Source organism: Cupressus sempervirens, chromosome 10 (genome assembly GCF_028749045.1).
Source record: "Cupressus sempervirens isolate cs-2001-9-10 chromosome 10, ASM2874904v1, whole genome shotgun sequence".
In the NCBI taxonomy this organism is placed as follows: Eukaryota; Viridiplantae; Streptophyta; class Pinopsida; order Cupressales; family Cupressaceae; genus Cupressus; species Cupressus sempervirens.
Window position 1 is genome coordinate 4,752,169 of NC_143127.1, and position 26,496 is coordinate 4,778,664.

Consider the following 26,496-nt stretch of genomic DNA (forward strand, 5'->3'; position numbering starts at 1 on the left):
AATTCTTTCGTCATTAGATTCAACTTGTGCAATGTATTTCCTCCTTGGCTTTTTCTTAGATCCTCCTTCCTGGTCTACCAGCTTGGTTTTCTCCTTGGCCTTTTGTCCAATGATATGTGCACTAGCCCTTATAGTAGGTGCAATTAGTTTGTGTTGTTTTGGTTTCATAGTCTTCTTGGACCTTGTCACTGGTTAGGCCTTAGCCTTCCTCTTCTTTTGATCAATGGAAGTAGGATCTTTCTTGGTTTCTTCTCCCTTGGTATCTTGAACAACTTATGTCTCCTCCTCTTGCCAATCTTCTCCCATTCCTTGAGTTAGTGCAAGTGGTGCTTGTGTCTGGGTGTCTTCTTCCTCTTTGCCCTCTTCTTCTTCATCCTCTTCCTACTCAGCACCTTCACCAACTTTGGCTTTCAACTTCTTCACCAACTTCTCCTTCTTCTTCATAAAAGAGGTAGTCTTTAGTTCCATAGTGATTTTAGACTTAGCCATCTCATAGTTTCTAAATGTAATAGCATCTTTGTCTATATCTTCTGCAAGTAAACTTGTAATAGTTGCAAAGGCTTCATCTACATTTATTTCATATCCTATTGGTCTCAACCATCTTACCCTTGGGGTTACTACTTGAAAAAATGTATAGTTGGCATCCACTAGGAAAAAAAAATCATCATAATGCTTTTCCACTAGTGATACTAGAATTCTCAATCTTTTCTTCATAGAATACTTAAAGTCCTCAAAGTGGCTAGTCATAATTGACTCAAAGTTTTCAACCAATTGTTCAATGAACTCACTAATTTGTAATGCCACTCACCTATTTGTTTTCTATCCCATGGTGCCACATGTAGGGAATGTTTTTTGAACATAAAATAAATTGCATATAAAAATAGAACCAAATTTGCATTGAGCACTCTCTTTCTTTCTTATAGCTCCTAGGTTCTCAATCAATTGTTGTAGTTGTAACTTTGCTAGATCATATGTGTGATCATTTTTCACAATCTTATAACCAACATCCACTGCAATACAGGGCACACTATTTAATCTATTGCATTGGTAAAACTTATGTTAAATAACCCTTACTATAAAGTCAATCAATGGATCTATAATGGTGTCAATTATCATTCCTCTATTTTTCCACATGGCTCTTGTATTCTTCTCAATGACTTCTTTTGAATCGTTCCTTAGAGTCTTAGGCTAATCTAGGGTTAGATACCATGTTACCCTATGGATTATCCTTTTGGTTATTTTGATAGGTCCATTTTGTAACAAAGTGAACTATCATGAATTTTTCTCAACAAAATTCTAATCCATTCCATTTTGAATACATTTGGGAAATATAGGGCATAAGTTAACCCTTTCTTCTCTATAATTTTAAATTCTTCCCTTAGTACACCATTATCATAGAGTCTATCATATGCTTTCCTGATCTCCATATCTCCAATACTAAAAAATTTGCAATTGTAACATTTCCTAACATCTTGAACCATTAAAACATTTGGGGGTATGATGGATAATTCACTAAAGGGGTCTTATTTGTAAGAAATATCAAGTATGTCTTTGAATATTGGTTTTTTGACATCATTGAACATTCAAAACCTTCTTACCCTCTACATTCTTTGAACAAGATGCCATATGTGAAACTAGGGTTTATGAAAGTAGAAACAGTGTAACTCGATACTTGATAAATACCTTGCAAGATCTGATGAAATGGTGTTGAATCACTGTCAAATCTTCTGCAATCACTTTTGGTGGAATTCTTGATCACCTCTTTCTCTTCTTGGTCTTTCTCAATTTCAAAATGATGTAAAATGCATTGAAACTAATAAAATGCCCTTTTGAAAACTTGCAACTAATGTTGAGTTCTTATACAACTATAGGCTCGACATCAACTACTTCAAGGCTCACTTGGAAACCATTAGTAATTCACTCGGTAGTCATAGTAAACTTTTAATGCTCAATGATAACATGAAAAACTTAAAAGATCTTTTTTTTTTAATCAAAATAACATCTTGCATATTTATTCATGTTTATGTAGACTTTTTAGTACTAAATCCTTTTGGAATTGATGAATGATATAATTTTTAAATATCAGTCCCACATACCTCTTGATTGCTTATTTTGATGAGGTGTGATCACCTGACCCATTGGGTGAAGCTATCTCTTCTTCATTTGATGTGTTGTAATCATCCTTTTTCTTCCATGTCTTCCTCATTTTACTTCTAACATTTTCAACATCTACCTTGTCTTTTCCTTTATCAAACTCACAACTTGGTGCCTTTGACTTTGTTAGACAATATTGACTGATGTGACCAGTCTTCAAACAACTAAACATGTGGTTTTACTCAACCATCTTTTGTAGTCACCTCTGACGTGTGTCCTAATACAATTATCAAGAACATGTCCATATTCTTGACAATAATGACAACTATATCTTGTAGTATAATCTTAGTTATAAGAGTTACCATTGTTCCTTACCTTTGTTTGCTTGTCTAATGACCACATGGGTTTAGATCTGCACTCAAAAGCTCTATGTCCATACTTCTAAAAGTTATAACAATATCCTTCAAATCTTTGTGTGTGCATGGTCTTGGTTGTGCATTCATGTGCCTAATGACCTTGTTTGTTGCACTTGTGATAGTGAACCATGCTTTTGTGCTTGACATTTTGATTTGTAGTTCTGTTGCTACACACATTAGTAGTATGTCCTTTATTACCACAATTATGACAAGTAGGTTTGGAATTCTTACCTTTATTGTTCCTTTCTTCAGTAGTTTCGGATGACTCTCCTTCTTCAATAATTTTGTATCCCAGTCCAGACGTGTCATTGTTAGTTCTAGGGGATCTCAATAACTGCTCAAAGTATTTGATGGCTTCACTTGGTTTCTTGAAACTTTTAGCAAATTCCTTTTCCCTTTTTAGGTCACTTTGCAATTGTTCATTCTACAACTTCTATGTTGTTATCTCAATGTCTTTGACATTCAATTCGTAGTTGGCATTCATCATTTGACTTAGTGTATCCAATTGCATGTTGGAAACCTTGGTTATCTCTAATGATTTCTCCTCCAATATATTGCTCAAAATTCTTTTTTCTTCTTCAATCATGGATTTTTCTTCCATAGATTTCTTCTTCTATTTAGTCACCTGACATAGCAATATGGCTTGTGATTCTTGCTCTAACTTGAGATTTTTGATTCCCTCAGCTTGGGCTCTATTCTTTTCCATTAGATCTACAACTACTACATCAAATTCATTGGAGTCTCCTTTAGCAAATAGCTTAGTAGTGTCAATCTCTTTGTATTGTGTGTCATTCTCCTCAATAGAAATTTCCTTCCTTCCCTTCAAATATTTCTTTAATTCTTCTTTTGTTTCATTCAATTGATGTAGGATGAGATTTATTTCAATCTCTTGATTCCTAATAATCTTTCCTCACTTGTAGACTTCCATTTCCAAGATCTTTCCTCAAAGCTTCAAAGCTTCTCTTTTAGAGAACTAGGCTCTAATACCAATTTGTTGAGATTACAATAGGAAAGATTTTTTTATTTTTTATTTTTTTTTTGGGTTGGGGGGGGGGGGGGGGGGGTCGGTAGTTTAAGCTTTGACCCATAAAAACATTCACCACACATCCATCTCATGCATTAACTAAGTAAATTGAAATACCATGTAAAGCATATACATCTGAAACATGTAAACAAGTAAATATTCACACATGTATTACACTAGATATGATTACCTAGAAACCCTCCAATGAGAAGGTAAAACTGGGGTAGGGATGACACCCACAAATCTTCAATACTACAATAATAAAGTGTATCCAATGAAGGTTACAATGTTTGATCATGAGACATGATCTACCCTGTGAAAGGTTTGCCCTATTAAAGGCTTACAAAGATTTTTAGGTCTCACCTTGTTAAAGGATTTCAACACCCTATTAGAAGTGTGCCTTGCTAAAGGACTTTAACTCATAATTAAGAAATCACCCTATTAAAGGATTTCAATATAGCCTGTTATGACTACTTTGTTAGGAGATTTAATTAATTCACCTGCTAGAATGACTCGGCAATGATCCTGCATTTAGCACTTGGTTGCTTGATGACATATCACCTCTAAAATAATGTATTCTTGATCCTTCTCGATCAAATGTCTCTCTTCTATATATTTTTACTTTCCTCTATTCTCCCTTAAATGATTCTACAATGCAATCTCAGATCATAACTCCTTAGCCACCATAAATGCTCTATTTTCACATGCAAACTTCTCTCTTCAATCGTTCATACACCTTAGAAAGTTTAGGGTTTTTCCTCCTTAAGAAAACATAGGTAACTTAAGGTTAGGTATGAATTAATGGTTGTGATTAATTCATTTTTTCACTTAAACCTTCCCTTTTTCTAATTGATTGCATGTAATTGCATTGGGAATCCAACTTAAGATTCACCCTTATCTCCAAAATATTGTTATTCAATCTTTAAGTTGGCTCAAAAATGATTTACATAGTTGTTTGTGCCATTACAAACAACTATGACAAAACTTTCTTACTCAGCATCTAAAGTCTCTAATGCTCGGCATATACTAATTTTTTTACTATGACTTGGCATCTATATCACTCAGTATGCACTTCTTTCTTGGCTCCTGAATCACTCGGCATACATTGTCTGCTCAACACTTGAATGACTCAGCACATGAGTGGCTCAGCATTCATGTTGGACTTGGCATGCTCTATTATATACATGTTGTGCTCAGCATGTACTACTTGTTTAGCATGAACTAAGTAAATGACTTAAGTATGTAGACACTCACTTGTCAAAACTAATCTAAGATCAATAGATAAGACTCTTTTAATAAGTAGAGATGGTTTAATATGAGAAAACAATCTCTAAAAGGAAAAAGCAATTCTGAGAGAGATAGACACATGATCTCTTTAGAAAAATGATTTGATAGTGTAAGAATTTGGTATAGCTCAGATACCATGTAAGAATTTTCCTTAGGACAAATTTTACCCAAGATTGTAGGATTCAAACACAAGCACAACTATAGACCAAAAAGAGTATGATCAATACCCATTGTTGCCTCATTTTTTTATGATATGCTCAGCTTTGGCTTTCTTTTCATCTTCAATTCTACCTATGTGCATACAGTTCTTGGCAAGATATCCAAGTTCTGTACAAATAAAACATCCTTTTTTAGTATCCCTTTTCCTCATATGATGTTTCACACAATTTTCCCCAATGTGTCCAAATTCACCATAGTAGTGACATCTACACCATGTGTTATAATCTCATCCAAATATTTCTTTCACAATTTGTTCTACTGGGTTCAATTGCTTAGTTTTGCACTCTGAAGATTTTTGTCCTTGTTTCTTGCAATTGTGATATTTACCTTCAAACTTAGGTTTCTCTTTGCATTCACTTGCTCTATGACCATGGTTATTGTAGCTATAATGCTTTCCATTGAATTTTTCTTTACCATTACTCCAGCATTTGTTTGATGTATGACCTATCTTACCACAGTGATTGCAAGTAGGCTTTTTATTCTTTTGAGCTCCTTGTTGAGATGATTTAGCTTCTTTTTGATCCTATTCAAGCTTTTCCTTTGTGTCTATATTGACTTTTTTCATTCAATTCATTCATGCTTTCCTGAGATTTCATCATTTTTTCATAGGTTTTCTTTTCAATGTTAAGATCATTCTATAATATTTCATTCTCTGATCTTAGATTCATAAGCTTTTTGTTTGCATTAGTGAGTTGATCAATGAAGTCTAATTGTTCTTTTCTTCTATTTCTTCTACAACATTACCTTTTTCTTATATGATTTCACATAATCTAACTGATTGAATTTCTTGTTCTCTTTTTAGCTTTCTAACTTCTTCTTGAAGATTGGAATTATTTTCCAATAGATCTTTGATTTCTTCATTAGCTTCATCTAAATTTATTTCTAGACATATGTCTTCAATTTTTTCTTAGATCTTTCGTTATTTTCAATTATTGAGAGAGTTTCTCCTTTTTCTTTCTTGAATTGTTCAATAGCCAATTCCATATCCAACTTTTCATTGTCAATAGCCTTATCTAGCTTATATACCTCCATTGCCTTTGATCTTGTCTCAAGCTATTAAACTTATGATGTGAGAACCAAATTCTCTAATACCAATTGTTGGAAATATGAGGTAGGTAAGGTTACTGAGAGGGGAGGGTGAATCATGAACCAATAAAACTTTATCTTACTTCACCAATTAATCCTTCATAAATTATTCTAATCTAATTGCATGCATGAAAGAACTAAATTATTTAAAACATTCATAACACCTTGACACAAGATATGGTGACCCAAAAACCTTCCAATTAGAAAGTAAAACTTAGGTGGGGATGATAGCCACAAGATTTAGTAATAAAGTATACATTTAACCTATTAAGCTTGTAATTGACCACTTCTAGTGATCTTTCATGTTAGGAGCAATAAAGACTGTGAGATCCACCTTGTTAAAGGATTTACAAACATACAATGAAGTATGAACTTAGTTAGGATATTTAGCAAAATAATATTAAGTCTACCCTATTAAATTATTTAACTGATAAACCTATTAGGATGAACCAGTGGTTGATCTCTAATCTGTAACTCTAATTTGCTAAACAAGATTCCTTATATTTCAATGGTCACCTAACTATGATAGATAAATCTCTATTGTCCCTTATACTACTTGTAGCCTTCTTCAATTCACACTCTTTCTCATCATATTTCTCTTCACATACTTACTTTGATACGATACAATGCATTACATATATACCAATCCAAATCACAACTTACTGGAGTCAACTACAATACCAATTTCATCATAATTCACAAAGTCATCCCAACTGTTGTAACTTAGATTTTGAAGACAAACTTGGTGATATTCTGATACACAAAAAATACTACCAATGCTTAGAAATATTTGGCACTTGGTTGAACTTGAAGCTCGATCCATACTAATCACTTCCAAGTAGCTCAAACTTGGTCATCACTGTGTGACTCAATGAACACTAAGAAACTCAGTAGCTATTGAATCACTAATTTGATACTGCATGACTCAGTCAACACTAGCTTCATATTGTTAACATTGTGAGATCATTAGACATAGTATAACATGGTTAACATACCATATCTTAGTTAACACTATGATCTTCTTCACTTCTACTAAATAGCTCGGTAGCATCTACTATGCTTGGTTTGCACTGTACATTGTCTTTAAAACTTGGTAAACACTATGTAGCTCAGCAGACACTACAAACTAACTTAGGTTCTTGATATACACTGTATTCTAACCACTTGGCTTGGGAATAACTAACTCACTTGGTAAACATTGTAAATTTAATGATAGGCTTGGTAGCAACTATAGATCTCGGTATCAATGTAACCATTTTACTAACTATTGAGTTCACGATAGACAATTTGACCTTAATTTTAACAAGCACATGGACTTAGACTCTCTTGAATCAAACCCTTCTACAACAACTCGTGAACTTTTCTATTCAACTCTTCAATTTTTGTTGGTGTCATTTTGTGTGCTGCCTTGTTTGGAAAATTGGCTCTTGGAATCCAATCTATCTAGTGACTAATCTTCATCACTAGGGGTAATCCAATAGGTTCATTATCTAACACAATATTAGAAAACTCTCCCAACATATATGTAACTTCTATAGTACCTCCTCTACTTCATTTCCATCTTTTGGAATTATAGAAAAACATATATTCTCACACTTCATACCTTGGAGAAACTCCTTTCCATCAACGAAACATGTTTTGGCAGCACTACATACCTTTTCTTCTTTCTCCTTCAATGGCTTCATCTTATCTTTCACTCCATCCTTTGTCAAAATATAGGTATTTTCTCACCCATCATATACATCATATCTATCAAACTTCCATGGCCTACCAATCAAAGTATGACATCTTTCTATAGGTATGATATCACAAAGCACCTCATCCTAGCAGCTTCTAATCTTGAACTTCATTGAGAATTTCTCACTAACCATGACCTTGTGGTCATCATGCAACCAAGAAATATGATATGGGTGTGGGTGTTTCTATGTCTTCAACTTCGATTTTGTGACCAATTCTTTTAACATCAGATTTTTAGTACTTCCACCATCAATGGTCACTTTACAACACTTATCTTCACATTTTCACCTTGTGTGAAACAAGCTCCTTATTTGATCAGGTTCATTCTTAGCACTTAGTAGAACTCTTCTATTAACTAGAAATTCTCCTCTTTTAGCATCTTTAGAATGTGATGATCTAGCATCTTCATCAACATAGGCAACTCTATCCCAACCTTCAGTTCTTTGATTGGTCCTTCCTTGGCACTGGGAACATTCAAATGCTTTATGCCCTTCCTCTCTACAATGAAAACATTTTCCATGGAAACCTCCTCTTCTAGATCCTTGCCCTCTTCCTCTTTGATCTATATTATTTTGGTCATAGAAATGATTGGAATTATTTCCCCTCTAGTTTTGACTACTACTTCCAGCCTCATCCTTGTTCTTCTAATAATCATTTCGGCCTCCATAAGATTGTCCCCTAGATCTTCCACACAACCTCTACTATTATTTTTGTTATCAAACATTTTGCTTATCTTTTCCTCAACTCTTAGGGAAAAATGGTATGCCTCCTCAATATTGGTCACTCAAAAAAGACTCAATTCCTCTTGAATTCTTGGCCTTAACCCATTAAGATAATGGGCCACTTTCTTCTTATCAACTTCTACATGGTTGGTTCTAATGAGAACTCAGTAGAACTCTTCGGTATAGTCTTGAAAATATTTTCCCACTTGCTTAAAACCTTTAATTTTCTTCAATATATCAAGCTCATAATCCATGGGAATGAATTGTCACTTCATTTTAACTACCATCTGATCCCATTTGGTTATTTTTTCCTTTCCTCTTTTATCTCAATCCAATTGGATCTCCTACCATGAGATCTCTATATGACCCTTTATTTTGGCCTTCGCAAACTTGACCCTATCTAGATCTTCAATATCTTCATATTCAAAATATTATTCTAATTCATTAAATTTGATCAATTCCTCTAAGTTGATATTTCTCAAAAATGTTGGAACATCAAACTTGGTTCTTTTTCCAATATTGAAAATGGCCTTAAAAAATTTTCCCTCCTCTCGATTAAGAACTTCCTCTACTATAGCTTGGTATGTATTTCCTTCTTCATTTCTTTCATCCTCACTTTCATCATCTCCTATTGCAAGATTCATTCCTTTGTGTATCTATTCTTGTAATCCTTGCATTTTCCTCTGGAAGGTTCTAAAATCATATGTATAACACCTTCAACACTTCCACCACACTCTCTTTATAGAGACATTTTTGCACTTCTATTGAAATCCTAGTGTAAATTGCCTCACAATCGGTGATCTATCTACATGCATAGCCCAAACCATGATCTTGATGTGAACTACCTCATAATCGATGATCTATCCCCACACTTAGAAACTCCAGCTATGATACCACTTGATGAAGGATGCTCCCCTTAATACCATAAATCCATAACAAAAACAAAGAAACAACAACAAATTATGAGAACAAAATATGGGCTTCTTATTATCACTACAAATGTGAAATTATAGAATTTACAATTACAATATGTTAACCCACATGGGTGCCTTCATTATAGTAATATGTTAGACAAAGCTATGAACTATCACCTAGAGTTGTCCTAAATAATGTTCGAGCATTTCTTAAATAGGCAATTTTATATTGCACAAGAAGGTTCTAAATACTCAAACTTAATATCTAGGGCTAACAAACCCTAACAATACATATAGAGTTGACCAAACACACGTTAGACATTTAGTTTCGAAGTTTTGGTCGGCCAAATTTAGAAGGCCATAACTCTTGAACCATTGCTCTAATTGGCTATTATAACCACTTTTTGAAAACCTCAGCTTCTAATCTACAAGCTCAAATTTGTGCAAGCGCCCATGTATCAAGTTTTTAGGCCTCATTTGAGAACATTTAAGCCTTCAACAGTGAGCTTGAAGTTTATATACCAAAATTGAAAATGAAAAATCCACAATAAATCAATAAATACACATGTAATGGTATTAAGACTCAACTTTTAGGCTAATATATCCAAGATCAATATCCACCTCTATAATTAAGACATTCCAAGCTTGTATGACTAACTTGCTAACCAAAAAACCTCCATATATAACAACCTTGCATTAAGATAACCCTTATTGAAACAACTAAAATGAACAAATACATAGGCTTAACCAAGGAAACAAGTAGATGATTAAGGAATTGGAAGTTTATGTCGAGTGATGCTAGAGTTTACCGACTGATAGTATAAGCCAAGAAAAATATAGTGTCAACTAAGCATTAGTATTAGAAAGTATGCTAAACAAAATAGTTAGTATCGACTAAGTAATTCAGTAATGACCAAGCGTCAAAACCCATTTTTGGCTGAGACAACATTTTTAAGTTTGTAAGGAGATCTTAATTTCTAGCCAATATAATTAAAGTCTTAGAATGTGGAAAGTATGTTGAAGATAAGGATGGATGACCTAGAGCATTTAATTCAAGGGAAATTGTGTTTGAGCATTTCTATGCTGAATTCAAAGAGAATTTTGGATAATTTTCTAGAAGAGAAAGGAGGAGATGAACTGATGGAAGGATTTGATGAATCTGACCAAAGCATAAGATCTATAATGATGTTTAAGTATAAAAAGATTAGAACTACCTATTTAAGGAGACATAAGGGTAACCTAATAAGGTAGGAGTAGTTGTTGATTTTGTTAATTGGAAAACTTGAAATGAAGTGTTGAGGTGAACAAAGATTGCTTGAAGGGTGGTCAAGTGAATCAATGATGGAGATGTTAATGGAGGTCATTCAATGAATCAATTGTTGGACCAAATTGTGATCTTTATTTTCAAAGTGAGTTATATTTATCATATCAACCTATTTTTACTTTCTTACCATTGTATCAGTTTAAAATCATTTAATCAAGGTTGACCTAATATTCATTTATAAGTCCTTTAATCAAGGTGACATTCTAATGGAATTTTCTTAAACCCTCTAACAAGGCCACTCCTAATAGGGTCATTAAATCCTTTAACAAGGTCACATTTAATAGTTTATTTTGTAACCTTTAACAAGGTTGGCTCCCAATAGAGATCAATTTAGAAGAGTGAAAAATTGGTGACATGTTGCTAGTAATTTTTTCCCAAATTGGGTTTCAACATTAAATCCTAGTGTCATACTTGTGTGGATGTTATCTGATATTTTTTTACTATTAATGTCTTATATTCTACAAGTTTGTTACTATTAGGATAGTCGATTGCAAGTTTTATGTTTCTAAATGTTTACTATAGAGACCGAGCTAATAAATGTTTGGATATGAAGTATTTGAAGTTATTAAATGTTTAATTGGTAAATCTAGACCTAAGGATAATTGATTAACCCCTCTTCTTAGTTAATATAAATCATTCTAACAATACTAATTGTTTTGATTGACAAATTTTCTAATATATGGTTGATATTGATGCTCGATTAACATTGTATTTTACTCAGCTTATACTATCAGTTGGTCAACACTAGCATCACTTGGTATATACTTCTAGTTCCTTAATCTTTTTCTCTTTTTCTCTATCAATCCAATGCATTTGGTTTTTTTTAGTCATTACTTCTAGGCTTCAATACAACTATCCTCTCCTCTTGGGTTATGATTAAACAATCATAATATCTTTTCAAGGTCGAACTAATCAAGTGCCCATTATAGTTTCTCATAAATCAACCTTTCTCTAGGTCCTTTTGCTATCTCTTCTTCTCAAACTTTCTTCATCAATATCCTTGATATGGAATTCCAATCAAATAGAATTTTTCTTACCAATAAGGTTTAACATCAATGACAATATAATAATTGGTCCAATTGTAGTTCCAACAATCTCCCTCTTTGGCATTGATGGCAACACCTTTATTTACCATGCAATCTAAAACATTCAATTGCTTCAAGAAATTCTCTTTGTGTTTAGTATCACATCTTCATTAATATCCTTAGTTTCATTCCAATTCTCATTCATGTAGCTCTGATATGCAACACATAGACTCACTCTATCATATCATATAACAAAATTAATCAGCTCTCACTTTATTGTTGGCACCACCTTGCATTGATCTCAAACTGGATCCTAACTTCATAACATATCCCTCTTTGATAGCAATGTCAAAGACACTTCATCTTTCTCATACATCTTTGTCATGTAGATATTTTCATGTTAATACTTCTATATATCATCTTTTCTTATGACTAATATAACATCTTTTTCTTCTATCCTCACTACTTTAGGAAGTTCCTAAAGTATGACTTTTTGCATCAACTTGTAAGATATTATAATCAACACATTTGATGCAGTGCTCCATCTTATCTTAAGTAGACTTAGCTAGGGGAATGATCCCTAATTTACCTCTTAGATACTCATGTGCATCCTTAGGTAAGGCCTTAGTAAAAATATTAGCTATTTTCTCCTTAGTATTCAAATATTCCAATCTCACTTCTTTATCTTGAACTAATTCCCTCAAGTAATGATACTTGATAGAAATGTGTTTGGTCTTTGTGTGCATTATAGGGTTATTTGATATATTTATAAAACTTGTGTTGTTATAATAGATAACAAATGGATCAATGATATCTTCCTTCATTCCATTTAATAATTTCTTCATCCACACAATGTTAGAACAATTTAAATGAAGTTCCACTTCTTGCTTGTCCATGAAATCAATCTCTTTATTGGAAAGAAATATCCACCACTTGTACTCTTTCTATCATCAACATTTTCTTCCTAGTTAGCATCTGTGTACACTTTTAGTTCGAACTTATCATTCTTTTTTTAATATAGTTAATAGTCCTTGGTTCCTTTCAAATATCTTAGTATTCTTTTCATTGCCATCGTATGATTCTCTTTAGGATTTACAAAAAATCTTGCAACAATCCCAACTACTAGTGCAATATCTAGTCTTTTGTGAACAACATATTTTAGCTTCCAAATCATTGATCTATACAATGTCTGGTTCACATCAATAGAATCATCATTCTTAGAGAGCTTATGTGTAGTAGTTATAGGTGTGTTAATTGGTCTTGAATCTTCTATCACAAAGGTTTTTACTATCTCCTTGATATGTTTTGATTGAGTAATATAGATACCTTCCTTCACTTGATATACTTGTAAACTAACAAAGAATTAGATTGTTAGGATTAAACCTCAGACAAAAATAATAGTTACATGAAAATATAACTAATATCAAAATATAATAGATCACACAGAAAAGAACACAAGACACCAAGATTTAGCATGGTTCACCTAATCCTTAGGCTACGTCCACCACTAGTAAGTCCAATATTATTATTATCCAGTGATTACAATCCACAATCCCTTACATCTCAATACCTCTGCAAGAAGCTACAATATCACCATTACATTATGAAATCCCTAATCCTAAGCCTTTTTATCTAAGCTTTTGTCACTTATGAAATTAGGGCTAGAATAAATTGTCCAATGGGAAAAATAGCAGTTGATGCCTTTTACAATATAAGGTCATTTTTGGCTTCAGAGGCACTACCCCCAAAAACCTCCATGGAGATGTTTCCCCTTGACCCCACCCTATACTATGACAAGGAGTGTATCTAGGGCATTGCCCTAGGACCCCACAGAGGCATTACCCCTTGACCCCATCTTGGTGGTGCTACCCCCAAACCTCGTAGAAATAATATGGGGAGAAAATTGTGTCGAAAAAACCTATGATTTTAATTAGGCTCCACATCACAACAATATCCCACTTGGAGACTGAGCATACTCCATAATAATAACCTCCCACTCGGAGACTAATCATAGCACTGCTAAACCTATAGCTCCCACTGGAATATCAAACCACCCTAGAGTCTATTATTCTTTTATTATGTTCAGTCTAAAAGATCAATTGAAGCTGAAGAGGAATACAGCTTCTCCCTTGGTACTACCTTAGTAGACATAAATGTTGGATTATAAAATGTATGAATCTTGTCCAACTTTAACTGTCCATCATCCAAAATTGATCGAATGAAATGGTAACATAACTGTATGTGTTTTGTCTTTGAATGCAGATCTAAATTCTTGGCAAGATGAATGGCACTCTGACTATTTGTAAATAAATAATTATCCTTCTAAGGGTGTTCTAACTCTTCCATAAACAATTGAAGCCATATCATCTCTTTGGTTGCCTCTGTAGCAGCAACATACTCTACCTCTATAATGGATAAAGCATTAACCTTTTGTAAATTAGAAACCTAGCTCACTGTTGTCCCACCAATAGTAAATACATAACATATAGTACTCCACCCAGTATCAATATCCCCTACCAAATCTGAGTCAACATAGCCTTGTAAGTCAATAGTAGAGCCCTCCAAGTGTAAACACTTAGTGGATGTTCCTCTCAAATATCTAAAAATCCATTTGACTGCATTCCAATGCTCAATTCTTGGATGACTCATATATCTGCTAATGACTCCCACTACATGTGCAATATCTAACCTTGTACATACCATAGCACACATCAAGTTTCCTACAATTAAAGCATAGGGTACCTTGGACATCTTATCCTCCTCTTCTTCTATCTTTGGACACATCTCCTTAGTCAACTTCAAATGATGAGGTAAAGGTGTGTTGGTAGCTTTAGCATTCTCCAAAGATAAATGTTGAAACACCTTCTCAATATAATCAGCCTAAGATAAATTCAATTTCATGTTCTTCCTATCTCTACAAAATGTTTGTACCAAAATGTCATGCCCAAAAATTACAGGGCAAACACACATGGGAGATTTATTTTTTTAAATACTAATAAAAATTAAATCTTACATGATAAAAATAATATATGGTTTAATTAAAATGAATTAATCTAAAATAATATATTCTTTTTATTTACTTTTTAAAAATTCCATACATAAAACAACAATTACACTAAACCTACTCGTAAATATGAATTACAAGTAAAGTTAATTTTAAAATATAATTAACTTAACCATTATAATATTAATTAAGAAAAATACTAATTATCAACACAATTAAATTACTTGGTAATAAATTAATTGATTCCCATTCTTACTAATCAAAATATTAAATTTATAACAAATAACTGACTACACTAATATTAACACCTAATATACAAACCTATCTTAGAACTTTAACATAATCTAATAAAGTAATTTAAACATTTAATTTTAAAATTTTAAATATAATATTAATCTAAAAATAACATATTTAAAACATTTCAAAATTTTAAACTTTTTATAATAACTACTACCCTATCTCATCACACTCATACCTAAGCTTGTTAGAAATGCTTTAGAATAACTGAGAGGGGGCGTGAATCAATTATTCAAGGTCCAAATGTCTTATTAAAACTTTTGACTAAGTATAGTGAGCCCATTCAATCATTCATTCATCCAAGCTTTAACTTTTCTAATGAGCAAGTTACTGTAAATCAACATGCAAGCATAACACATATGAGATCAACACATAACACAATGATTTATGTGGAAAACCAATTTGGAAAAACTACAGTAACATGCTACTCAATTCTCACTCTTCTAAAGTGATGCCCTATAAAATTTCTACCCTATTAAAGTCTTACAACACACTATTAAATGTGACCCTGTTAGTGGATTTAACCACCCTATTAGAAGTGGGCCTGGTTAGAGGACTTTAGAACATTCACTTGGAATGCCACCCTATTAAAGGATTTACAACTAGCTATTAAACCAACCTAAGTCCATACAATTTCCATATCTAATACAATTGTTAGAGAGTATTAGAAAATCTTTGACCTAACTACAACATACAACTTATCTTGCAGATCTTAGATCACTTCTCAGTTCATACCATTGCCTGGTCTTTAATCTCTACAACTTTGATAGCTTGCCCTCCTTTCAAGCTTAGTCTCCTTGAGTCTCCATGCTCAATGTACCAGTGCAATCATCTCTTCATGACCACTTGTAGAAGTAGAGCCTCTATGCTTTCCCTTCTCCTAGATGTCTTCACCTTGACACCCTTCTCCACTTCAAAATTTGGCTCTTTGGCAGCAACAACATTAGCAGCATTAGCTTCTTAGTCTATGACTCCTTAAATAGAAGTCTTGAAGTACCTTTCCTGCTCGATTCTTCCTTCTTTTAATTTCAATTTGTATGGATAGATAGGATTCATTGCATCTAACTCATATTTTATTTCCTCTAGAAACTTCTTGAATTCACCTAAAAATGGTTTACATAGAATTTTGTGCCACCATCTCATCATCCTTATCTTCCAACTAGTTCACAAAATTTAAGGTAACCACTTTGTCGATCTAGATTTGGTGAATCTTCATCATTTAAAATAATGTAGTAGCTCAGCACTATTAAAATACTAGTGCTTGTCACATACTGTGTTACTCGGCATCAACTATGTTTTTCCTAATGCTCGGCACCTGAAGATCACTCAGTACACACTAGAATTTCTTGTTACTCAGCTCCAACTGAGAGTTTTCTTAGCTTCAACTAACTTGCTCGGCACCCACTAATGATCTTACTTTAAGCTTTGCAATCAATCTTGTTACAACTTCTTCATCCAATGTTTCTAAGTGTGACCAACCTCTGTATCCTTAAGTATGTGATCAATACATCATTTAACCATTGTTTTAACTAATCCTTGCACTTCATTACAACATCATAACTCAACCTTTCCCTTAGGTGCTCTTGTTACATCTTGTTGATCAAATCCTCTTCATCAATCAACTAAGTGATAGTACTTGGATCTTATAAGAAAATTCCATTCTTTCAAATAGCATGTTTGACATCAATGAAAAAATAATGATTGAAATCATTCTTTTGACAAAAATATTCCTCCTTTGCAACAATCTCCCTCTTTGATCTTCAACAATAAGTTTTTCAATTAGATTTCCAACAAAGCTAACCACCCACATTTATTTCACCCCTTACACCTTGCTTTAAATTTTGCATTCTCTACCATGCACTTGAATAAAGGGCTGAGAATATTATTTAAATTTGGATGGCATAAAGCCTTTAAAAAAACTAGTCACCTTCCCATCCTTTGATGTGATTGGTTGGGGGAGTATGGGTTGACTTCTTTTTTTAGTTTCCCCTACTTCCATGCTTGGCATACATCCTCATGGGGGAAAAGGAAAGAAACATAGGAAAGTGGCTAGGCCGACGTGAACTACTTGGGAGGTGTGGGAAAGGGGTTAGGTGGGGGGTAGGGAGGAGTTAGGGGGTAGTTAGAAGGAGGGAGTAAGATGTTAGATGAAGTTAGTAAGGGTTTTCATGGTTGTTAAATGTGTAGAATAGGTTAGCAATTAGAATATAGCTAGTGTTTTTTTTGTTTGAATAATTTAGTTATAGTTTAGTTGTTCTATTAGATTTTAATTAGTGTTAGTTAATAATTAGTTTTTAGTTGGTGTTAAGTTATTGTATTAGTATGTGTTAGTGTTAGAATTATATTTGGATTTGGGTTGGTAAGTTAAAAATTAATTGTTATTTGTTAGATGTTAAAATTTGTTAGTTCTTTTAATTACTTGGTATTAATATATTAGTTAGTTAGTAAATTTAATTATTGATAAATGTTAGTATTTTAGTATAGTTTTAGGTAGTTATAATTAAGGATTTTTTTTCTGCCCCCAAATCCTTCATAGAAAATGCATGTGCTAACTAGTGTTTCAGCCCCTTAATTTGATCCATGTTAGACCCAACTATAGGCATATCATCAAAATATAAACATAAAATAATGTAGTTGTCATCATCCAACCTCTTAAAGTAAACACAATGATCTGAATGACACCTACTATATGTTAGGGTTAAACCATGGATAGAAATAACAATTACATGCAAATATAACCAATATCAAAAAATAATAGATCACACAGAAAAAACACAAGACACCAAGATTTAATGTGGTTCACCCAATCTCTGGGCTATATCCACCAAATAGCAAGTCTGATATTATTACGATCCAGTGATTACAACCTAATTACAATTTTTAATCCCTTATGGCTCAATATCACCGCAAGAACCAATTTTCACATCACAACTATCAAACAATCCTTAACCTTAAGCCCTTTTATACAAGTATTTTCACCGCTTTAGGGTTTGTTGCCCGGTTATAAAATTTGCTTCAATTTTGTAAGCCATGATTAATTTTTGAAACTCGCCTGGTTTTAAGCTTTAAATTGGCCATTTTATTTTTGAATTCTTGTGAGTTTCTAAATCTTCATGTCACTGGCTCATTCCCAGCTCTGCACAACACTTGAAATTTTTAAAATCTGACTTCTAAGCCTCAAGTTATTGCAGGTTAATGATAGCCTCGAAAAATATGTTTTCATTAACCTCTCAAAAGGTTAATGTAAGCCTCCAAAATTAACTTCTTAAAAGAGGTTAAGATGAGCTCAAGATCTTAACCATTAACCTGCCAAACACAAAAAAAAAGGTTAAGATATGTTCAAAGAAAAAAAAATTAACCTTTCAAAACGTTAAGAATGAAGCTTATTTTGATGCAAACCATTGTCATAGTCGGCAACAGCATTGGAGGAAGTTGAAAGTAGAGCAATGAAGTTTATATATCAAGATGATATCAGGCTTGTAGAGGAGCCATTAAATTGCAGGCTTTCAGAATTGAGAGCATGCCTGCAAGAGGGCAGAGATGTACTGAGAAAGATTAGAGGAAAAAACAATGTAGATCCAGAGTTCAATGAGTTGGTGGAGGCCATTCAAATGGCACAAAAAGTTAAGCATCCATTCAGAGACCTATGGAAGCGTAGAAACACGCCTCAAACTGTCATAACAATCTACTTTCAAATCTTTCAACGATTCACTGGTATCAACGCTATTATGTTTTATGCACCTCTGCACTTTCAATCATTGGGATTCAAGAGTGATGCTTCGCTCTACTCTGCTATCATTACTGGTGTAGTAAATCTTGTTGGCACTATAATTTCAATATTCTCCGTTGATAGAGTGGGGCGCAGAATGCTTCTTATTGAGGCTGGGGTACAGATGTTTATTACCTAGGTGATAATTGGAGTTCTGTTGAGAGTAGGCTTCAAACAGAGTGAACACCTTTCTCGTAGCACAGCTATTATGATAGTGGTTATGGTGTGCACATTTATTTCAGCATTTTCATGGTCATGGGAGCCTCATGGATGGCTAATTCCCAGTGAAATATTTCCGCTGCAAACTAGATCAGCCGGGCAGAGTCTCACTGTGTGTGCCAACTTTGTCTTCACTTTTGCCATTGCACAGGCATTCTTGTCCACTCTTTGCCATTTAAAATTTGGGATTTTCTTTTTCTTTGCTGGTTGGATTTTAATCATGACTATATTTGTATTCTTTCTCCTTCCTGAGACAAAGAATGCACCAATTGAAGAAATGGCAGAGAAAGTGTGGAAACAGTATTGGCTATTGGAGAAATATGTGGAGAAGTAGAAAATGTTCCTTATTGCTGGAATTCATTCTCCCCTGCCTATACGAAAGTGGGAGCTTGGAACAAGGAAGGGAGTTCATGGGAAAATTATTAAAAATGGTTATTGTGCGGATGTGTGTGTTAGCAATGCATCAGTGTTACTATATTCATAGTCATTTTCCACACATGATACAAGCATAGTCACAGATATGGAGTGGGAGGTTATTCTTACCTATATGAACCACTTTGGTGGGTAGGCATGATTACAATGATTGTTGGAGAGGTTGTAAATTTTGTAGCCTATGCATTTGCTCCAGCTATTCTAGTCACCCCTTTAGGTGCACTCAGCATTATTATTAGTGCAGTACTTGCACATATCATACTGAGGGAAAGGCTACACATATTTGGTATTCTTGGTTGTGTTCTTTGTGTTGTTGGCTCCACAACGATTGTCTTGCATGCCCCTCAAGAACGTGATATTGAGTCTGTTAAAGAAGTGTGGGATCTTCCAACTGAACCAGCATTCTTGTTATATGCAGCTGTGGTAATTGCAGCTACTTTGGTTCTTGTGTTCCATTTTGTTCCACAATATGGGCACACTCATATTATGGTATATATTGGTGTTTGTTCCCTTATGGGGTCTCTTTCGGTTATGAGTGTCAAAGCGTTAGGAATTGCTCTGAAGTTAACATTTTTGGGGCTGAATCAGCTTATATATCCACAAACTTGGGCATTTTCCTTGGTAGTGGGTATTTGTGTTATAACTCAAATGAATTATTTAAATAAGGCACTCGATACTTTTAACACAGCAGTTGTTTCTCCCATCTACTATGTGATGTTCACATCATTTACCATACTTGCGAGCATCATCATGTTCAAGGACTGGGACAGGCAAAATCCATCTCAAATTGTCACTGAAATGTGTGGATTTGTCACAATACTGTCAGGGACATTTTTGCTGCATAAAACCAAAGATCTTGGGGATAGCTTATCATCTGGAGTAGGTGTATATGCAAGTTCATCACCATCTTTTTCTTCATGCATTTCGAAGCATCCTCAAGAAAATGGGTGCACAATTGGGGAGATCATAAATATAAAGTCCGTATTCAACACAGTCGTACACACCACATGCTCTTGATCTCTTCATGAGAAAGAGGATATGAGTTCATTAATAAAATATTGTAACTTGATTGAATCATTCAAATATTAAAAGGAGATCAGCAATGATTGATTAGTCAATCTACCTCTCAAAGGTTTAAGATCCAAGTTTTAGGTCATGCTGGGTTAATTTTATTGAGGTTAATTAACCTCACCCAAATCACGTATTTGGGAGGTAATTACTAACCAAAGAGGGGTAGTTATTAACCTCTGTGTCTATATAAGGGCTCTTTTGGGCTTTGAAAAGGGACTTTTTTTTTTACTTTAGAAGAAGGGAACACTATGCTGAAATTTTGATCTAGGGATAAATTTTGGAAAGTATGTACACTTTTTACCTCTGAATTGAAAAATCTCTATTGCTTTCTTGGTGCAAGAAAATAATGGAATGTGCAGTTTGAGTTCCCTCTTTTCGAATCTAAATTGTTTCAAATGTTGATTCTCTTTGTAGTGAGCATTCTCACGGTATGGTGTAGATGTTTATGAATCTATGGATCAGCGTTGTGCTAGTAATAGTTTTTCAAGCGTAGATCTTGATCATTGTTATTAGCAATTTTAAGTTAGTAGTTTGAGAAAGCTTTGAAGTCGTGTGGTGCATTCGTCATCATGAGCTTTCTCCCTTTTCAATTTTAATTTTATATCTATTTGAAAAGCTTCAAAATTATATCATACGAGGGAGCTGCCCCTCTAAACGCAGAGGAAGGCCGCATATCAAGGGCCTATCCAACTGTTGTGAACGATTTGCCACACACACTCCGTTGGGCCAATTCTACAGTGACAAATCTGTTTACCAATAGGGTTATATTTAATAATTACATGTCGGCTCATAATCCTGATAAAATAGGGGCCAAAAAAAATTCCAAGGTGATGCCCCGAGCCCTAAAAAATTAATGAAATATGTATAGTACTTTCCTAATCAGTCACCACAAACTAACAATCTCCCACTTGGGGACTAATCAAACTCCACACTAGGCAACACTATATCCATGCTCATGCATAAACCTGTCAAATTTTAAATACTATTTCCAAGGTGCTTGCTTCAAGCTATATAAACTTTTCTTCAATCTACACACTAAGTTCTCCTTACCTTTGACCTCAAATCCCTATGGTTGTGTTTTATATATATATATATATCCAAATCACCATGAAGAAAGGTTGTTTTAACATCAAGTTGCTCCAAATGAAAATCTTTAGTAGCCATGGTGTGAATAGAAGTCATTTTAAGAATAAGAGAAAATATCTCATTAAAATCAATGCTCTTTTTCTATGCAAATCCTTTTACAACTAACCTGAATTTAAATATTTTCTTACCTCCATCCTCTTCTTTTAACCTATAAACCCATTTATTTTTTAAATCTCTTTTACCTATAGGAAACTTGCATAAATCCCATGTCTTATTTTTCAACAAAGAGTCCATTTCGTCTTTCATTGTAGACTCTGGAATCTTTGTATCCACTTGCATGGCTTCATCATAACATTCAAGTTCACTAGCATCAATAAGTATAATAGAATACAAAAAAGGAGAAAATCTTTTTGGAGGTCTACTTAGCCTTATTGACTATCTAATATTCACTAGGGTGTGTGGTATTTGTTATTGCGATTGTAGCACATCATGAGAAATTGTTGGAGCATCATCTTTTAGAGTATCATCCAGCACTATATAATCTTCTTTTTTCTCATGTTGCTACAACAGATCTTTGTACAACACTTTCTCATTGAATATGACATCCCTACTTCTTAAATTTTTACAATTTTAAACATCCCAAAGCCAATAACCAAATTCATTAATGTCATATCTAAAAAATACACATTTCTTTGACTTAGCTTCCATCTTGGTTCCATTTTCAGAATCTATATGATAAAATACTTCACACCCAAAGGTTTTGAGAAAAGAATAACTCACCTTCTTACCAATCCATGCTTCCTTTGAAATACCATAGCCCAAAGGAGTAGAGGGACCTCTATTAATCAAATATATAATAGTATTGGCAATCTTCTCCCACATGTTTAAGAGCAACCTTGCATGCAACCTCATGCTTCTTGCGTGCTCCATTATAGACCTATTCATGCATTCAACCAGTTCATTTTTAAGGGAAACCTTGCTTCTTGCATGCTCCATTATAGTTATGTTCATACATTTAGCCACTCCATTTTCCTATGGAGTCCTTGGAATAGTTTTCTATCTATGAATACCATTAGTGGAGCAATAACCTTCAAATTCATGACTGCAATACTCACCACCATTATCAAATTTGAGACATTTTAATTTCTTTCCAGTCTCATTTTCAACCAAGCATTTTCATTTCTTAAAAGTTCAGAATACATCAGATTTATGTCTAAGGAAATATACCCATACCTTTCTAGTTGATCCATCAATAAATGTAACATAATAATGAGAGCCACCAAGGGAAGATACCTGAGCTGATCCCCATACATCTATATGCACAAGCTCTAATCTCTCACTTTTTTTTTTCCTTCTTAGTCTCACAAAACTCACTCTCTTTTGTTTTTCATACTCGCCACTTTCATAGAAATCCATATTAAAACATTTCAGACCTGGTAAAACTTTCTTTGAGTGAAGTGCTTTCATACCTTTCCCACTCATGTTCCCAAGTCTGTTGTGTCACAATGCTATATCAGAATCTACAACAGCTATTTGTTCTCCCTACTCAAAAGTAGAAACTATTATTAAACATTTATTTTTCTATGAAACAATCAAAGTAGAAGGAACAAAATGACTTGTACAAAGATATAAGGTGCCTACTTTCACACCTTTTGCTACTACAATGGAACCTTTTTGATGAGGACACAATCCAAGACAAAATGAATGCAATAGTAAAAGGGGAATATTATTATCAAAATTTATGTGCTACTACATTTAGCACAACAACAAAAAAAGACTCCATGACATGCCTTATGGGCTTACAATGTTATCAAATTCTGGAGAAAACCCTTCTCACAGTACCCTCTCCCAAACTCCACCAAAAACTACCTTTACAATGCTAGGAGTGACGTTAAGTAGCTCAAATTAGGTTTAGGGTTAGGAATAAAATTTAAAATATGCCATTTGGCATCCACCTCCAAAATATAAAGTTCTAGAAAATATGTCAGAAGTCAGTGAAAAATTAGAAGAATCTAGAAATGGTAGTCTAACTTCTGGGAGGCATAACTTTTGATCTGAGACTCCAATTGACAAACTGTTTATATTTTTGGAAAGCTCTCCAAGTCCTATCTATCCCTATGGACAAGAATTGCCTCTTCCCCATTTTTTGGGCCCGTACAAGTCCATTTAGTACCTTAAATTTGACTTTTAAGTGCTCTTAGAAGGTCTCCAAGCAACTTAAAACTACAATAATGTTCAAACTATAAAGTCTTTTGATTTGATTCTTTTTTTGGGGTGCTTTAAATTACATTACAATCATCACTCCAACTTACACCCTCTAACTCATTATAATTATGGCTCAATTACAAAATAACATATTTTCTACATTGGCACATATTCCAAGGTGCTCAAAAACTCTAACCCATTAAACCAATAGTGGAGCTATGAGAGTTGGAATATTTATTTGACCCAAATAGGTATCCTAAAATAAAAATATTTTAAATAGAAACTAACACTAAGCATATTTTTGAGTGATACAGGATTGCCTTTGCACCGCTTGATGTTCTTGCATTAGACACCCAGGGTAGATTAAAAAGTGACCCTGTCACTTTATAGCTGGTAAAGGAAAACCCAAATGGGCAACCTCTATTATGGATATCCAAGTTGATTCTTCTATTGTTCATCCTTTCTACTTCACCAGGTATTCTTCATACTACTTTTTTCTGGTAATCCGGCCCACACGACTATCCAAAATTTCTTCAATCTCTTCCTTCGCAGAAGTAGGAATTGGACTCGGCTCTAGCATCAACTCCTCATCTACACCATCATCATGATATTATGTCAAATTTGTAATATTAAAAATAGGAGAAATGTGAATCCCATCTGGTAGCTCCACCTCATATCTATTCTCTTAATCATGTTTCTTCAAAATTTTGTAGGGGCCAAACTTCATCTTCAGTCTAATACAGGAGCATCAAGTGGTACCTATATCACCCAAAAATATGCTTAGTGTTAGTTTCTATTTAAACTTATTTCATTTTAGGATACCCATTTGAGTCAAATAAAGATTCCAACTCTCATAGCTCCATTATTGGTTTTTTGGGTTAGAGTTTTTGAGCACCTTAGGATATGTGCCAATGTAGAAAAATAGGTTATTTTGTGATTGAGCCATAATTATAATGAGTTAGAGGGTGTAATTTTGAGGGATGATTATATTTATAATTTAAAGCACTTGAAAAAAAGAATCAGGTCAAAAGGCTTTATAATTTGAAAGTTATTGCAGTTTAAAGTTTCTTGGAGACCTCCTAAGAGAAATTCAAAGTCAGATTTGAAGCACTAAATGACCTTGTACATGCCAAAAAATTGAGGAGGGTTATAGAGTTCTTGGAGAGCTTTTTAGAAATGTAAATGGTTTGTCAATTAGAGTCTCAGATCAAAAGTTATGCCTCCCAGAAGTTGGACTACCATTTCTGGATTCTTCTAATTTTACACCGACTTCTGACATGTCTTCTAGAATCTTTTGTTTTGGTGGTGGATGCCAAATGGAATATTCTAAATTTTATTCCTAACCCTAAACCTAATTTGGGTTACTTAAGGTCACTTTTGGCATTGTAAAGGCAATTTTTGGTGGAGTTTGGGAGAAGGTACTGTGAGAAGGGTTTTCTCTAGAATCTAATAACATTATAAGCCCATAGGGAATGTTGTTGAGTCTTTTTTTTTTGTGCTTAATCTAGTAGCATATGACTTCTGATAATAATATTCCCCTTTTCCTATTGCATCATTTTTATCTTGGGTTGTGTCTTCATTAAATCGTATCAAAGCAAGTTTTCCTAAGCGTGTAGCCAGAGTACTGACTATGAGGTAGTTTACACCATGATTGTGTGGTTGTGGGTTTTGATACAAGAATATGCCTCCATAAAGGGAGCATGGTGAAAGGGCCAGAGTTTTTACTCCTAAGGTTAGAGCCCTCCAAAGACAAGTCCACGTATTGCAAGAGGAGATTCGTAGAGGGATGAATGTTGACATTGGTGATGAAAGTGAGGAAGAAAATGAAGAAGTAAATATTGGGAAGGAAGGGGAAGGATATGGAGAAGTCCTAATCCAAGTAGAGAGGCTTTTTAGGGCCATTATCAAGCTTGGAAAAAGACCTAAAATTGACATCGGCATGCTTTTGGGAAACCTAAACCTAGATGAGTTGATCGACTAGATCAATGAACTGGAAGAATATTTTGAGTATGAGGATATCGAGGACCTTGATAGGGTTAAGTTTGCAAAGGCCAAAATGAAAGGCCATGCCAAAATCTGGTGGCAAGAGATTCAGTTGGAAAGAAATAGAAGAGGAAAGGATAAAATTAGAAGATGGGATCACATGGTGGAAAAACTAAAGAAGCAATTCATCTACATTGATTAAGAGCTTGATTAAAATAATAGACTCCACAACATACACTATGGGCTTACAATGTTATCAGATTCTGGAGAAAACTCTTCTCACAATACCTTTTCCCAAACTCCACCAAAAAAATTGCCTTTACAATGCTAGAAGCAACCTCAAGTAACTTGAATTAGGTTTATGGTTAGAAATACAATTTAGAATATGCCATTTGGCATCCACCACTAAAATAGAAGGTTCTAGAAAACATGTCAGAAGTTGATGTAAAATTAGAAGAAACCAAAAATGGTAGTCCAACTTCTAGGAGGCATAACTTTTGATTGAGGAATCTTATTAAAAAACTATTTATATTTTTGGAAAGCTCTCCAAGTACTCTATAGCCCTAGGGACAAGCCTTTCTT

At 33.9% G+C, this 26,496-nt stretch overlaps 2 pseudogenes; both read left to right on the forward strand.

Moving 5' to 3' along the window:
• Window positions 1–18,595: 18,595 nt before the first annotated feature.
• On the forward strand, window positions 18,596–19,471 carry LOC149532276 (sugar transport protein MST4 pseudogene; annotated as a pseudogene).
• A 194-nt stretch (window positions 19,472–19,665) lies between these two features.
• Window positions 19,666–20,586, forward strand: LOC149532277 (putative magnesium transporter NIPA3 pseudogene; annotated as a pseudogene).
• The last annotated feature ends 5,910 nt before the right edge of the window (window positions 20,587–26,496 follow it).